This window comes from Struthio camelus, chromosome 3, assembly GCF_040807025.1.
Source record: "Struthio camelus isolate bStrCam1 chromosome 3, bStrCam1.hap1, whole genome shotgun sequence".
Lineage (NCBI taxonomy): Eukaryota > Metazoa > Chordata > Aves > Struthioniformes > Struthionidae > Struthio > Struthio camelus.
This window is the reverse complement of record NC_090944.1, coordinates 45,596,764-45,614,275: the sequence shown is the minus strand read 5'-3', so window position 1 is coordinate 45,614,275 and position 17,512 is coordinate 45,596,764.

Here is a 17,512-nt window from a genome sequence, read left to right as displayed (position 1 = left end):
TATCTATTTTTCTAATTCATTTATTAAATAACACCATACAAAATCAGTAAAAAAATGACATTAAAATAACAGCTATGAGTTATAAGACAATTCTTCAAGTGTGTCTCAAATAATATGGAACTGGAACTGGACTTCCCAAGCATTGACTAGGTCATCACTGGTACTCATGTGCATGCTACTTGCCCATAAAAACAACATGTGGAAAATTAATTGCTATTCTATCATTCTCAGTCCGTAGGCAACAAACACATATATATAGGGGTGTGTGTATATATATATATTTATATATATAAGTGTATATAAGAAGTACGGGCAAAAGTATATATTGCCACACAGTGGTTGAAGAGAGCTGATGTTTACCTTTTGGGATAACAGAGACTTTGCTCTCTCTTACTGACAAGGTAATCAATAGCGCATCTGATTTCACTGCTGTTGCAAGAGATCCCATTATCTGCTCCTCCCAAGCCAAGTGATTGCAGGAGAGGGGAAGAGCACACAGGATTCGGGGAAAATGTCACTGTGTAGGGAAACATCTGGATGTTGCCCTTGCCATATCATTGCAGTATGGTGCAACTTACGCAGAGAATACTTACCTACTTCTTGCATTATCTTCTCATTACCTGAGAAGATTATGGCAGGCTCCAGCCACATACGTTATCCCAAGATATCCTCAGCTTGTAGATCTGGCACACAGAGATGTAAACCGTATCATCTCCCTCTGAGGCTAAGGGGAGGCAACCAAGGAAAATGAGGGATGTCTCCTGCACCCACCCACATCCTTTATTGCAGGGTGACGTGGCTTACCAATGACAGGGTGCCAGGCAACTGCAGCTCAGGTGTGTTGTGCACACCTGTGGTATGCATAACCACTTTCCTGTTATGGTCTGATTTGATTTTGCGCATTAGATACTTCTGGTCTGATGGACTTTTGTGAGACTTTATTACTACAATAAAGGACTTGGATGAAACAACCTGGTTCTCCTTCATTTTCCAAGCACATAGCCTCCATTTTTAAGGCAGCCAGCCAATTTATTGACAAAACTAGAAGTAAATACAGAACAATTGAAAATATTTTTAATAGAAAAGGGAAAAAATGTCCTCCTCTTGTCTAGGTACAAACAAAAGCCCAGTCAGGATTTTTTATCAACACAGGATGCATTTATTCCCATTTGAAATAATGTGCATTTTAAAGTCTTTACAGCAAAAGCATTCCAGGCCAAAGCAAACAAACAAAGAAACAGAAACTATGTTAATTTTTTTAATATTTAACTAATAAAAACTTTTAGTAACTGGGAAAATGAAGGGAGGGCTTGATAGGGGAAAATAATAATATAACATAGCATGGCACCATGATCTTGTTACCAGGATTGGTTTCAGTATTGCTTTATACTCAGTAAGTCCTTGGAGACATTATTACTGGAGACTGAAGAAAAGATAAACTACGAAAAATGCAGGTGTAATTCCACCTGTTTACACAAAGGAGGTTTTTTCATTACATGGTAACTGATCAAAGTAATATATATTAGTTATGGAAAACACCATAGAAAATATGCAGTCACTAGTATCTCATTGACCACCTGCAATTCCTTTTGTATGAAATGTTCTCGAGTACCACTTGCCAGCAGAAGTGAAAATTTTGGCAAGCATGAAAAGGATGCAACTATGCAACGCAACTATGAGGCCAAAAGGCCAAAAGGCAACATTTTTTTCATGCATCTTTTCCATTATGTCTCAATCAGAAAAGCTTGCTAAGAAATGACAGAAGCCAAAGAATGTAACTGTATTTGGGTTCACAGTCCCGCAGTTTGGGACAACTTTTCAGTGTTTATCTCTCTCAATCTGTTGCTGGGACAGAGCTACAAAAAAAAATGGACAAGGTGAGTACTCTTGCTTACTTTATTTATAACCCTTATAACCCTTATACTTATAACTTCTGCAAATTGGAAAGATAGCGTAAAAGAATCCCTAATTGCATATTTAAATCACTTCCTTGCCATCCTCTGTAGATTACCTGATGCAGTAAAAAAGGAAATGGTGCTATGGAAATGCAATTTTTCACATTGTTACACATTGCCAAATACAATCCATAGCTGTAAAATAGTAATAAATCCACAGTGTGTAAAACGATAATAATGTAAGTGAAAGCCAGGAATCTCTCCTGTTCTGTTACGATTCATCCATGACAGTAGTAAAGAGGGTCTGTGGCCCTATTTCTGACCTTAAATCATTCTCTAAGAAGCTTCCACAGCTTTTATTTAGCTCGATGCTTGTAAAATTCAGCAGAACACTTCTTCCAGCACACCCAGCTCCAAAGGCTGGCCTGAGGGCCCATGGACATCACGGGCTCTTCTCCTTTCTCTTCACTATTAACATGCAACCATTACTTTCACCTTTATCCTCCAGGGAAAGGATCAGAAGAAAAGAATCACAGTTCAAAGTTATGTCATGGAAGATGATGGTGTGTGAAGGAGTTGGCTGTTGGTTGCTCATACCAACAGTTAACTCAGACCATACCATGACGCACATAGCAGCAGGAAAGATGACTTGGCATTTTGTTGTCTGGCACAACTGAAATGAACTGTGTAGCAAATGGAGAAGGCCATATAGAAACAGAGAATTAAATACTTTACAGACGTCTTTATATCAGTAAGAAGTTTCCGGTACACGGGACTGTGACAAGGAAAAAGGTAGGGAGAATAAAATCATTAGAAAACAAAATAATTGTGTGAATAAAACCATGAGACTATTTGAACAGCATTTTGCTGCTTCCATATGGCAAAGCAGGTAGGTAGGCTAAACACACAATTTTTCATGCAGCTCTAGTGAAGCCTGCCAGCACACATTGGTGATAAGTTCAGACATGCACATAAGAGGCATCGGGGAAGGATGGCTGTAGGGGAAGAAGGGATGCAGGAGGAGGAGTGGTTTGGGCAAAAACATGCAGCAAAACTATATCAAAAATAGCCTCAGAAGTTGTGATGCAAAGGCTACTGAAGGTGTGAAGAAAGCCTAGAAGCATGATATCCCTATCCAGTCACAAATAAACTGGTGGCAAGGGATGGTCCAGGATCCTGAACTGTAATCACCTGAACTAGCAAACTGTTGAAACACTCCCTGTTACAGTTTGGCCTGAACCGGCTAGCATTCTCTCCAGCAGCTCCTAAGCCCTGCCCAGGGGTTAGGATACTCTCGGGAGCATTCACCAGAGACAATCTGCATGCAGCCCCCCTTCTCTGCAGGCCACGAGAGCATATGCAGGCCACTGGGGTCAAGCTGGCCTTAGTGCTTGCGAACGTTCCTGGGAACAGATAATTTATCGGTATAAATGCAGCCACTGTTCCCTGTTGTCTGTAGATTTAAGATCACTGTGTTTGACTTAATATTCTCTATTCATTTAGAAGAAAATTAAGAGAGGTCTGAATTTTGTTTCTTTCATAAAAGGTTGGATTATGCAGAACCCAAATATGTGAATTGTATGGACACACAAACGTCTAAAGTATATGGTACAGGCATTTAACCCTTGCCCTATCGTTCTGTCCTTAGTCTGACTAGATCTATACCCAGCTTAATATGTGACTGATATGAACACCTCAGGAATTATCCTATGCACACCACACCTCAACCTATTTGCTTGCAATAGGGCGGAAGCAAGCACCATATTACATTGTTTGTATTGATCTAAGAGCCACACCTTGTTATTACCTTATCTTTGGGCTATGACTGTGAGACATCCTCTCGTATTTACATTTGTGCCACAGGTTTTCTGTACAACCTGGGACAACTTATTTCAATATTCTATGGCTGCATTTCTTCATCTCTAAATTGGGGCAATTCTTTCCTCATAAGATTGTTATGAAGCCATATTAATTAATGTTTATAAAGCAAACAGAGGACGTCCTGGAGTGAATGAGATAGGTAAGTGAAAGGTATTTTTACTGTTAATAAAGGACAGCACATTCTGCATATATGTATATAAATACACACACTGGTTCAGAATAGCTGCAGTTTACCTAAAATATGTAAAACGGCAGATTTCATTTTCTTCAGCCATCTAAAAGTTAGGTATTTCACCTTAGTCTCCCTTCTAGGTTCCTTCTATTATTGATAGAGACAGAAAAACCCAGGCAATGGCTTCCTTTATCCTAAATTACATGTCTTAGATAGGCAGGATGCATCTTCCCCTGAAAATATCTATTTCTCCCGATTGGCTATAAAACCTGGACTAGTTCATACAAGATACCCCACTCCTAGGTGCACAAAGTAAAATGAAATTAATCCTAGACTTAGTATTTTCTTGAGCACCTACTGCTATTTATTATTATTCATAATATGACCTGGCTAAAATGCCAGTCATATAAAATCACGGTATGTGTTTTACATGCCATAATTCTCCATATCCTTTAAGCTGGACAGCTACATTAGAAGACTTACACAAATGCATACCCAGCTCTGGTATCGCACACATAGTTTTTATTACACTGCTCTGTCAGTGTACAGACACTGCGCAGAAGAACCTACATGGAAATTCCAAGTCCTGCAGGCATGAGCTCAGGTTCTTTCACTGGACATACGGCAAACCCTAACCACAGAAACTGAATACTCTGCAAGACTCTATTTAGACCTAACACCAAAGCTGCGCTCATGTTTGGAAAAAAAAGAGGAGGAGTGGGAAGCAGTGAAGGAGGAGGAATCACCTCAGGTACCCATTTACAGAGCAGTAAGATCAGTGAATCATTAGTATAGGTCACTGTATATGCATGGGAATATTTTCTTGGCAGTCTCTACCCATAACATGAACAATTGCCATTTCCCCCAGACTCCTTACCATGGTCAAAGGATTTTTCATGCAAGCATGTCAGAGTGTTTTGAAACTGTCAATAACAGACTTGCCCATAAGATATTTTTATCCAAGCCTATGTTGCAAGCTCTTCATGGCAAGGGCCACGTCCTTGCTGTAGGTATAAGTGATTTCTAGCATACAGGTGGCAGGGCATCCAGTTGCTATGGCATTATAGATGAATTACTATTATTTGCAATTAATAAAATATTTTTTAAATCTCCCATAATCTTGGTGGCACACTGAATATAATCCACTTATGGATCAAATTCCACTTATATGCACTAGACATAACAAATATTCATATTTTAGGATACACTGAACTCTATTACAACATATTTAAACTGTTGGGCAAGAAAAAAAAACCCTATATGTTCATAGAGAACCAGAACCTAAGTGATTTTCTGAATAAAGCAGCCTTGCAAACACTCCTGTGATGATCAGGTGGGATATTCCAGCTTTATTGTTACTACTGTTATTATTATTACTTATAATATTGTAATTGCCATGACAGTAGCATATTTGTGATTATCACAGCTACACATTTGCAAAAATTCCTTTACAGTAAGTCTTACCTGTATCATTCATGAATGTGAGCATATCTGGAATTATTAACATTAACAGATCATAAATACTGTATGATAGACTGTGAAATAGCATATATATTGTACACTGGAAGTGTATCTCAGGACATGTTACATTGTAAGCTGTGTTCTGGAATACCTTTGCACACACCAGCAACAGAGACAAAATATATCTATAAATTAATTTCAGTTTTACTTACAATATAAAAATGTTTCTATCATTTCTGTCGCATAGTAAGTGCAATATGTATGCAATAGAATACAATTTGCTTCCTACTTAGTCACACTACACAAGCCACTAAGTGAAACCATCACATTTGAAACATTGGAAGTAAGATTATCATTAACTAGATACAGAACTTTAATTATATTAGTAGTATTTAAAAAACTACAGGACTAGAGAAGTTAGTGTCCAAGAGTATTAAAACAGTTGTTCAATGAACTTTCTGAAAGATTAACGTTGGTTTTTCTCTAATCTTGGAGCACTCATGAATTGCAGGTGCATTAGGAAAAGCGTGTCCAAATGTTTAACGGGTTCATTTCAGAAACCTTTAGCCCATTAACATGATATGGATTCAAGGCTCAGTTAAAAGGGTAGAAATAGGATGGAATCGGAATGAGAATAAAATATGTAAGCTATTAATGTCAATCAACCTAGTTTTATGAAATATTGATTTTGTTAGATAAACTTGCTATTTGAAGATCACAAACTGATAAAATTAACAGTACTGACACATAAAATAACATTTCCATAGGTGCTTGAATTGCACAAATTTATTAAAAAAAATATATACATATAAATTATTACATGGGTTAGCAACTAGTTAAGTGACAGACCAAGAATGGTAACTTCAAATGGAGAGCCAGTCAATAGGAAGTAGTAAGACCATTTCGGAAACCCTGTGGCCAGATCTGGTATTGACATTTCCAGAAAAATATTGACAATTTGCAAAAACTTTGGTGAATAATATAATATCTAGAATATATGCTTGACAATAAGAGTTTAAATAACCTATTTAAAATCCAATAAAAATTAAAAGATTATTAAATAAGAACATATGAATATCTACATGGAGAAGAGATTACTGGCAGCAAACTGATCTACATAAAAAGTCAGAAAAAATAAAACAGATAGCTGAAAGCTGCACCTGGACATTCAGACAAGAAAAAAGATGATGATAAATAACAATGAGGGTTGACACTGTTAACTATTAAGAGGGTGAATTATTGACACAGCTCATAAGTATTTAATTCAAAACAGAAGAGAAATGAAGGCTCTTGTATGCCACAGAGATTAAAGCTGTAGCTTCCCTTTTGCTCTGCTAAAAGTTAAATGGAGAAAGTTAAATGGAGGTTATTTTTCTGTTTTTTTCTTGGACTACTTTGGCCAATGAACTCAATCAGATCGGTGATCAGTGGTAGCAAGAAGATCCAGAATTTGCAGGAGAAAAGAAAGGAAGCCGGAGGTGATCCACTACAGGCAATGCCAAGACTTTGCCAGTGAGTCAGCTAGGACTTGGAAGTGGATATAAAAATAACACGACAGGGTAAGCAGCCAATCTGCAGCTGAAAAGAGAGCAGAGAGGGCGACAGAAGCAAAGACAGATGTTTCAGCTGCTGCTTGACACAACAACTAACAGGTCTGAGCACCATTTCCTCTGGATTGTTATTTCCTGCAGCCACTGAACAATTCTGGGCCAGAACTGGGTTATACATGGACCTGCACCTTTACACTCTTAATCTAGTGTACTCCCTTGCCTGAGCATCAGTAAGAGAGAAGACAGATACTTTTATAAGTATACCTAGAGATAATTTTTTCTGGAGTATGCTGGTAAAATGAATGTCACTATACACCTTACATGCTTGTATTAACTTTTGGCTAGACGTTAGCCATTTGCATGTGTAAAGTTATCTGTTCATTTTTTTTCTTACCCAGTGTTAGACGCATGTTGTTATATAACTTCTTTTTTTCTCTTTTGCAGACTTGAACAATAGACCTCTTTAAAGAAGTTTGGAAAATGCAGATAATTATACCATCCACAGTCTCTGTCATACTAAAAATTTGTCAGAAAATAATGAAGAACCTATTTTCCTTCCCTGGAGGCTATGCTACCAAGTAGCTACAGTCTTATGAATGTCCATGTTTTTTGTAATTCCTTGTTTGATGTTTCAGACAGTTTTTTGACGCTGAAATAAGCCTGACGTCTCTCATTCTAAAGATTTCCATAAAACTCATTTCAAAGACAGGTCAAATAGTCACAGATTGCTAGCAGCTAGGGAAGGATATTGGAAGATCACCATTTAGTGGCTTCTGTTGTTACATTCTATTTTGCCATTGATTTCGACCACACACAGCCTACACTTGCTTGGACATTCCTACAGTAAGTACAACATTTACTATTGTTCTAATCCCTTCAGTCTTTACTACTAAGGCCAGCCCTCAGGAATTCCAGACCCTGGGGACGAGAGAGGAAGGCTGGAGAAAGGAAGACTCTCCCTTGGTCGAGGAGGATCGGGTTAGAGATCATTTGTCCAAACCTGACATCCACAGATCCATGGGCCCTGATGGGATGCACCCCAAGAGGGCTGAGGGAACTGGTGGACATCATTGCTAGGCCACTCTCCATCATCTTGGAAAGGTCATGGCGATCAGGAGAGGTGCCTGAGGACTGGAAGAAAGCCAGGGCAAGAAGGAGGAGCCAGGGAACTACAGGCCTGTCAGCCTCACCTCCGTCCCTGGAAAGGTGGTGGAACAGCTCATCCTGGAGGCCCTCTCTAAGCATGTGGAGGACAAGAAGGTCATCAGGAGTAGTCAGCATGGATTCACCAAAGGGCAATCATGCTTGACCAATCTGATAGCCTTCTGTGATGGGACAACTGGCTGGGGAGATGAGGGGAGAGCAGTGCATGTTGTCCACCTTGACTTCAGCAAGGCTTTTGACACTGTCTCCTATAACATCCTCATATGCAAGCTCAGGAAGTGTGGGTTAGATGAGAGGACGGTGAGGTGGATTGAGAACTGGCTGGATGGCCGAGCCCAGAGGGTTGTGGTCAGTGGTGCAGAGTCTAGTCGGAGCTAGCAGTGTCCCCAGGGTCCAATCTTGTTCGTATCTGTATTCATCAGTCACCTGGATGTAGGCACAGAGTGCACCCTCAGCAAGTTTGCTGATGATACAAAAGTGGGAGGAGTGGCTGACACACCAGAAGACTGTGCTGCCCTTCAGAGGGACCTGGACAGGCTGGAGAGCTGGGCGGAGAGGGACCTCATGAAGTTCAACCATGCAAGTGCAGGGTGCATCTAGGGAGGAATAACCCCCATGCACCAGTACAGATTGGGGGCTGACCTGCTGGAGAGCAGCTCTGCAGAGAAGGACCTGGGAGTCCTGGTGGACAAGTTAACCATGAGCCAGCAACGCGTCCTTGTGGCCAAGAAGGCCAATGGAATCCTGGGGTGCACTGGGAAGAGTGTTGCCAGCAGGTCGAGAGAGGTGATCCTGCCCCTCTCCTCAGCCCTGGGGAGGCCTCACCTGGAGTACTGGGTCCAGTTCTGGGCTCCCCAGTCCAAGAGAGACCTGGCACTCCTGGAGAGAGTCCAGCAGAGGGCTACTAAGATGATGAGGGGACTGGAGCACCTCTCCTATGAAGAAAGGCTGAGAGAGCTGGGCCTGTTCAGCCTGGAGAAGAGAAGACTGAGGTGATCTCATCAATGTCTACAAATATCTGAAGGGAGGGTGTCAAAAGGGTGGGGCCAGACTTTTCTCCATGGTGCCTAGCAACAGGACAAGAGGCAATGGGCACAAACTGAACCACAGGAAGTTCCGTCTGAATCTGAGGAAAAACTTCTTTGCTGAGACGGTGACAGAGCACTGGAACAGGTTGCCCAGAGAGGTAGTGGAGTCTCCTTCCCTGGAGATATTCAAAAGCCGTCTGCACATGATCCTGTGCAATGTGCTCTAGGTGACCTTACTTGATCAGGGAGGTTGGACTAGATGATCTCCAGAGGTCCCTTCTAACCTTGGCCATTCTGTGATTCTATGATTCTGTAATTAGCTGTCAATTTAAATGGGACATACAAACAACTCATTCTCAAGTTCCTTCTGAACTATCCAGCATAAACAGTCCCATACTAGTGATTGTTTCAGCTGCTACCATGTGTAATTTGGGAATACAGACATTTAAGTGAAATCAGTGAGGCACAGACAAAAAGAATAAAATGCAACCACTACATGCTGGCAAGCTTCATTTGTGTACTTGCATTAACTTCATGGTAATTTCCTCATGCTTTACCTAGTACTTCCTTAGGCTATGTTCTTAAGAATGAGTTTAAAAGTATTAACAATATACACAGAAAGTTGTACAAGTGCACATAAGGGATGATGTGAGAAATATTAACAACCACAGCTCATCATCAGTCTGCTCTGATTGGAGAGCTGAAATTTATTAAAATAAATTAAAATCAATTGACTTTAACTGGAGTTAAAGGAGAGAAGATGTCATTTCGGAAGTTGAAAGCGAATCACAAAAGAACTTAGACTGGAGGGGACAGCTTAGGATCTTTTAGTCCAGCCCCCTGCTCAAAGCTGGGACAACTTCAAAGTTGGAGCAGACTGCTCAGGCCCTTGTCCAGCTGAGTTCTGGATACCTTTTCCCTGGCTGCAACTTCTGCCCATTGTCTCTCATCCTTTCTCTATGCACCTCTGAGGAAATCTGGCTCGGTCTCCCCTGCTCCGGTAGCTGTGGACAGCAACAAGATCCCCCTGAGCCTTCTACAAGCTGACCCAGCTCCCTCAACGTCTCCTCATAGAGCCTGTGCTGCAGCCCCTGAGCAACTTGGTGGCCCTCCACTGGGCTTGCCCCACTATGTTCAAGTCTTTCTCATACTGGGGAGCCCTAAATTGGACACAGTACTCCAGATACTGTCTCATAAGTGCCAAATAGAGGGAAGAATCACCTCTCTTGTCCTGCTGGGTACACTCTTGCTATTGCAGCCCAGGATGTGCTTGGCCTTTGCTGCAAGGGCACACCACAGGTTCATGCTCAGCATGTTGTCAGCGTGACCTCCAGGCCTTTTTCTGCAGAGTTGCTTTCTAGCTAGTCAGACCCCCACCTTGTGCTGTTGCATGGAATTATTCCATCCCAGATGTAGGACTTTGCATTTGTCTTTGCTGAATTTCATAAAATTTTTGTCAGCCCATTTATCCAGCTTGTCAAGATATCTCTGAATGGCAGCCTTAACCTCTAGCACGATGACTGCTCCTCCCAGTTTGGTATAACCAGTGAACTTCTGGAGGGTGAACCCTGTTTCACTGTCAAATCCATTAATGGAGACATTAAACAGTATTGGTCCCAATACAGATGCCCAGGGAAAGCCACTCATAGCTAGCCACCACTACACTTTGAGCTTGATGCTCCAGCCTGGTTTTTACACACCTTGTAATCCACCCAGCCAGTCCTTATCTCCCCAGTTTAACTACAAAGATGCTGTGGGAGATAATGCCAAAAGCCTTGCTAAAGTCAAGGTAAATGACATCCATGCTCTCTCCCCACCTACAATTCCAGTCATTTTATTGAAGAAGGCAATTAGCCTTACAAATTTGCCCCTGGTAAATCCATGCTGGTTGTTCCCAACCAACTTCTCCTCCCTTGTGTGCCTGGATGTGGCTTACAGAAGGATTTGCTCCATAATCTTCCCAAGGACTGGGGTGACGCTAAGTGGCCTGTAGTTCCCCAGGTCTTCTTCCTTAGCCTTCTATAAGATGGGTGTGACATGTGCTTCTGCAGTCATCAGGAACTTCTATTCACCACAACCTTTTGAAGAGATAGCAAACAGACTCGCAATGATACCAGCCGTGCATCCTGTTTGGCTCTATGTTCAGGTTGCATAAGTAGTCCCAGACTCAGTCTTCCTCTACTATTGGTAGTACTCGTCTCCCCCAAACTCTGACCTTGACAGTAAAGAGTGAGGCAAAGAAGCCATGGAGTACTCCAGCTTTTTCCATCTCCTTCATCATTAGGTCTCCTGCCCAGCTGGCCATAGTCTTCCTTTTGCTTCTGATGCTCCTTTAGGAGCCCTTCTTTCTGCTCTTCATCGTCCTTTACCACCTTTTACTCTTCTGGCTAAGCTTTGGCTTTCCTGATTCAATCCCTGCAAGCTTGGGCAATGCTTCTTTATTCCTCCTGAGTAGCTGCCCCTGCTTCCACTTCCTGAACACTTCCTTTTTGCATCTGAGTTCACTCAGGATTTCCCCATTCAGCTAGTCTGGCCTCCTCACACCTGCACAATGTCTTGCAGACAAGAGAGGATCCTTCCTATGCTCTGAGGAGGTTGTCCTTGAAGATCAGCCAGCTCTCCTGGGCTCTTTTGTCCTTCAAAGCAGCAGATGCCAGGAACTAACTCTACAGGAATTTCTCTGAATTGTCTGAAGTCCTCTCTCCTGAAGTTCAGAGTCGTTTTTCTGCTACTTGCCTTTTTTAATTCACATCTTTAAATTCCATCCTTCTTTCTTTCTTTAAACCCTCTGAGTTACTTAGGCATAGACCAAACAATGTAGAATTAACTAGGAAGAATTAACTAGGAAGAAATAAAAACAAATTTATATTCTTCAAGAAATTTTTTTAATGAAGATTTTTTTTCATATTGGCATTTAATATATCAATAAATTGTTGCTCAGGGAATGCCCTGAGCATATTATAATTAATATAATTATTAACACTTTATTGTGCTGTATTAGAGCAACATCTTTGGCCTCCCTCACATTTGCCACTTTCTTAACCAGAAGTTTAGTATTATATTTCTGTTAGTGCTTCTGCCTCATTATGAAATAAAATATGTGTACAAAAAGATGCTACTGCAGAGTTCTATTCATTTATACAGGCTGTGGAACTGGTCCAGAACTGTTGATTCATGAATTCTTGAGGTAATTCTGAAAAGGAACTATTCTTTTGTGTCCGTAAGTGCATCTGTTCTGTCTTTTAGACCGGTATTACAGTATCTAACTGGTATTTGTTATTTGGCCATACTTTAGTATTGCCTGTTATAGATAGATTCTCTTCCAGTGTCAGGCTTTCCAGGTTTGGGTTTTACATTTCCTGCCCTGTTACATAGATGTGAACTAATAATTTGGGACAAGACCCCAAGTGTGCATGCTCTGTGTATCTATTCATATATAATAGCTGCTCTTGTGACAGCATTTTAGGGTGTTACCCTCCCCTCTGAAAGTCCATTTAGCTGCCTGTAAAGAATGATGACTTGTACTATGGGGATGGTGGACTTCATTCCCACCAGAGCTTTATAACTCTTGGTAAAATCTTTCTGAGTATTAGCTGCCTCTTGCACTAAGAAGGGTTGGCTTGGGGTAGCACCAAGCACAGGACCGCAACACATCAGAATGGAGTGTGTAAAGCAGAAAGGGAAGTATAGTGCACTTGCACAGTAGCCCTCAGTGAAGATTTCCCTGGCCATCCCCAGGCCCGGAGAGATGGGTTTGTGGCAGTCTGGGCTGAGTGTGAACAAGGGCATGTACCTGTTGCAAGGTCCTTTACAAGGAAATGGCTGGTTTTCTATTTTCCAATATATCACTACCAAACAGTCTCATGTTGCTAGTGTTATCTTCTGCTCTTGGTCTGTACAATATTATCCTGTTAAAACAATAGTGCATTATATGCACGTGCACGTGTACACACATACACACACACTCACACTCATCTTCTACAAAATCTTCTGCGGAGAACCTACCAACTAGAAAGCCACTGCATGAAAAGGTACAAGAAATCTCTTACACTCCTTATGAGGAATTTGGAGTTATATTATATAGCACAGGAGTCATACGTTCTGGGTCCGGCTTCCCCAGAACTGCTTAATGGTTCTTCAGATTCTTTCAAAATAGGATCCTGGGACTCCTGCCCTAACTGATCATGTCTGAATATGGCACTGGAAAGACAAGTGAACTGTGGGTTTACATAAGCGGTGAACAAGATTTGGGGAGATCCCACATTTTTAAATGATTTCTTTCCAGAGAGCTGAGACTGGCACTGCTTTTCTCTAGGCTTGATTTCACCAAGCTTAAAATGAAGTTAATAATACCCACTTATCTCACCAGGATGTTATATGGCTAACTATTGTTTATATAATGTATAAGCCTGTGGCACATACTTCCACCCGATCATCTGGGGACAGGACAAAGTGAGCCTCTAATATGGACTGGCATTTACATTCCGCGTGAAAGAGAATACAGGTCTGCAGAATATCCCAATGGCAGAGTGAAAGGCTGAACGCGCACCAGGTTGCACAGGTTCAGTCCCCAGGGGCTGGCACACCCTTTATGTAACTCCTTCACCACAGTTTAGTTTTCCTCACATCATACCGATAAAGGGTATGCCTAGCATTGTCATTACCACCCATACTCACATAGTTACAGAAGCAGCCTGTGACAGTGTAATAGCACACAGCTTGCATAATCAACACCCCTCCACCTAACTATATTGCTATAAGCAGCTTCTGCAGGGGACTATGCCCTACATTTCAGGCCATTACTAGTACAGAAGCAAAGATGTCAAATCATCCCTCCAAACAGCTACATGCCTTCAGGTGGCTGACACACCCAGTGAAGTGGGTGCAGTAGCAGTGACACATACCTATGGAAAAGGCTGGATTTGGTAGTTAGCAAGGTGCTGCAGATCTGACTATACATGTTGCTGTAGTTTCAACATAGTGCCCTCAAAACATCAGCTGATAGTTTGGCATAGCCATTCTACAGCATGTACACATATGAATCTCTCCTTGCAAAAGCATGCTTGCCACACCTCGTAAATGATAGATGCTGTGAGAGATAACACTGGTGATAAAAATCTTAGCTGTGTAAAAGTATGAATAACTATATAAGAAAAGGATCAGTAAGGCACAATACAAGATAGTATGCATGTATGGTTTTATCATTCTTGTGTCTGTGAAACACTCCTTTTAAAAAGGAAGCTGAAATACAGATAAAGCTGTGAACTTGTGCCTGCTGAGTATACAACACATCTGCTACACTGTGTTTTACACATCAGCTTCTTAGTTACGTTGAAATCTCCCACAGAGGAACTAGTTATAAACAAATTTCTGAGAATGGGGCGAGGAGGCACTGAGTGAATGGCTCCTCTTCCGGACTGGTACCGAACAGCAGCCGCTCAAGCCGAGTGCAGCCCAGAACGTAGTTCTAGTCACTGGACAGATTTACAACAAACAGGCTTAGTTCTGACAGTTTACAAACTGTAAACATAATGATCCGGAATCAAATTCTAGTTATATTTACTTGGGAATAAAACCTGATTACCTCGGTAGAAAACCACTGTTCCATGGTCATCTTTTCAGGACTGAATTTTTGGGGTAGAAAGATGGAGAATAAATTTCAATATGTATATAAAGTCTTGCAGAAATAAAAATTGCATTTACTTCACTAGGAATTCTTTCTGTTGGATTTGGCCCCTGAGCATTTAAGCCAAGATATTATATATATTAAAATTCTGATTTCAGATAGAGACACAACAAAAATAGCTCACGTCTAAAACTTGAAGTTGGCACAGATAGGAAATCAAATTCAGCGCTGATGCATGCAAATACAAGTTAGGTGGAACCTAGTGGGAAATTACCTCAAAAGTTAATTTTGGTCAAAATTCTGGTTGAGCATGAACATCTCTGGGCACTTTCTGATATATCATTCCAATATATTTGGTTTGGAAAAAAACTGTTGTGATGTTGTAAAACATAATAAAGGACAAATAGCATCTAGCAGACTGATCATAAATTTAGAAGATGACAGAGCTTGATCTGTTTCAGACTGTACTGACGACTCCCTGTGTAAAAGCCATGTAATCCTTGTGTGCCTTTGTTACCCCACCTGAATCAGAGTTAACAATATGTTATTTAATAAAAAAAAAAAAAAAATTAGTGATGAAAGACACATTGTTGGCATTAACACTATTATTTTAATAAAATTATAGTTGTTTGAAAACAGTTTCTTTTAAGCTTTTATAGTAGAAAACGACCTTAAACCAGTCCCTGTATTTAACCAGATAATAGTTGTATTACTGAATACACACAATGAATACATTGTGTGTGTATATGTATTCACACAAGTGAATATACACTTAAGTTTGTACTTGTTGATTCAAAGATTAGTCAAGCTCTTTTGGCAGAGCTAGCAGTCTTTATAAGGCACATCAGCCAGAAAGCTTTAATACAAGGAGCATAAAGATTTGACAGGCTATGTAAGGAAATCTTATACACTGCGTGAACTGATTATTTCAACATTTTTTCCTCTTAAAAACATGCATGAAATCAAATAAAAAAAGATAGTTCAACATTTAACATAATTTGGCCATATCTAATACAAGTAAGTATTTTATGCCTTTTCCCCCTGTAAGTAACTAGTTGTCTCCTTACTGCAGAAGGTAACATTTATATCTCTGTCAGATACATTGACTCATGCTTTTGATGGCTTCCCCACCAGGAAAGCTCTTGGTTGCTACGATTCACTTTGTGCCTAAGCAAAGTTCTTTCACTGCTGTTTATATCTTTCTGTGAGCTGTCTCAAGGGATCACCAGGGGCAACATACTCAGACTCCTTTCTTCCCAATAGATTTCACAAATATTGGCCAGCATACCTGTATTTCATTTTTTTCCACACAACAACCTCGTTACTAACCTGCAGCAAAGCCCCAGCAAGAACGCTTTCATTTATTACAGAAGCACCTGCTCACCCATGAAATACTACAGTAAAACATGCTTCACAGAAACACACGAATAAACACTTTTTCACATGCATTACTAAATAAACTGATAATCTAGACTTTGTAATATTTCTATTGCTATTTATGTTAGACATGAAGAAACAGAAAATGGCTTGAAATCATTCTGGAATGAGGTGTTTCACTGTTTTTTAAAAAGGATCTAGAAGGAATATAAACCGTTTGTGTCTCAGGGTATAAGCAAATGTCTAATAGGAGCTGGGAGACCTTCCTCAGGGCAGGCTATCCCACAGCTTCCTGCTACCCTTCGCACCTTTCCTGCAGTGCTCTGGATCACCACTGCCCGCAGGAACACTCTGCAGCACTGGACAAATGGCCAGACTCACAGCTGGAAATTGCACCGTCTTCTGGGGTTAGATGTTATAGGCCTCTTTCCAGCCTGAACTTGCCCAGCTGAGATATCAGGTTTTAGGAGCATGTGGGTTATCCAGGTTACCAAGTAGGAGAGGACAAACCTGGTTAATTAATGGCATTCAAAATTCATCGTTTTCTGCCTATCATTTTTCAGATTTTCCTTGGCAGTTGCTCTGATGTTATGTCTTTGGATGCTTTCCTCCTTATACTCTCTTTAAGCAGAAGATAAGAGTTCTCAGCTTTCTTAGGACCCACAAGACCTGCTGTGTGCAAACTTAGGAAACTACCTGGGATGTGTTTGGCAGCTCTCAGACAAAGATGTAATTTTTAAACCATGTCCACATGCATATAGGCTGAAAGTTAAACTAATGAAAATAGTTTGTCAAAAATTTAATTAATTTCTTTTAAGCTAATCTTGATTTTTTAAGTACAGAAGAAATTACTCTGATTAGAATGCTCATCTTCTATCTGTTGTCCATGCTCTGAGGCTCTGTTGCAGCTCTTCTTGAGACCTAATTGTTCTGTAAAATTAGGTGTGTACAATCATATTGTCAATATAAAGGAACGGATTACAATCAAGGAAAAAGCATCTAACATGAAACAGGTGAAACAGTAAATTGGATTATATAAATATTTTATCAGCAATAATTTTTACTAGCCAAGATTGTTTAAAAAAAGATTTCTTCCATAGAATAAATAAATAATCATTTTAATAAAGAAGTATATATATCTCTGGCATAATATAGAAAATACTTATTGGGAATATGCATTAATACTGCTAATACATCTTGTTCCTTTCTATTCCTTGGCAGTCTGTGGACCTTCACTCCTTGTGTAGGTGGTGCCTTGCTTAGTTCACGTCCTGATTGACATCAGGGATGGCATAGGAATGTGATCCTCTGCTGTTCTGATTCATTCAAAACTCATTCTATTTCAAACGTGTGGCCAA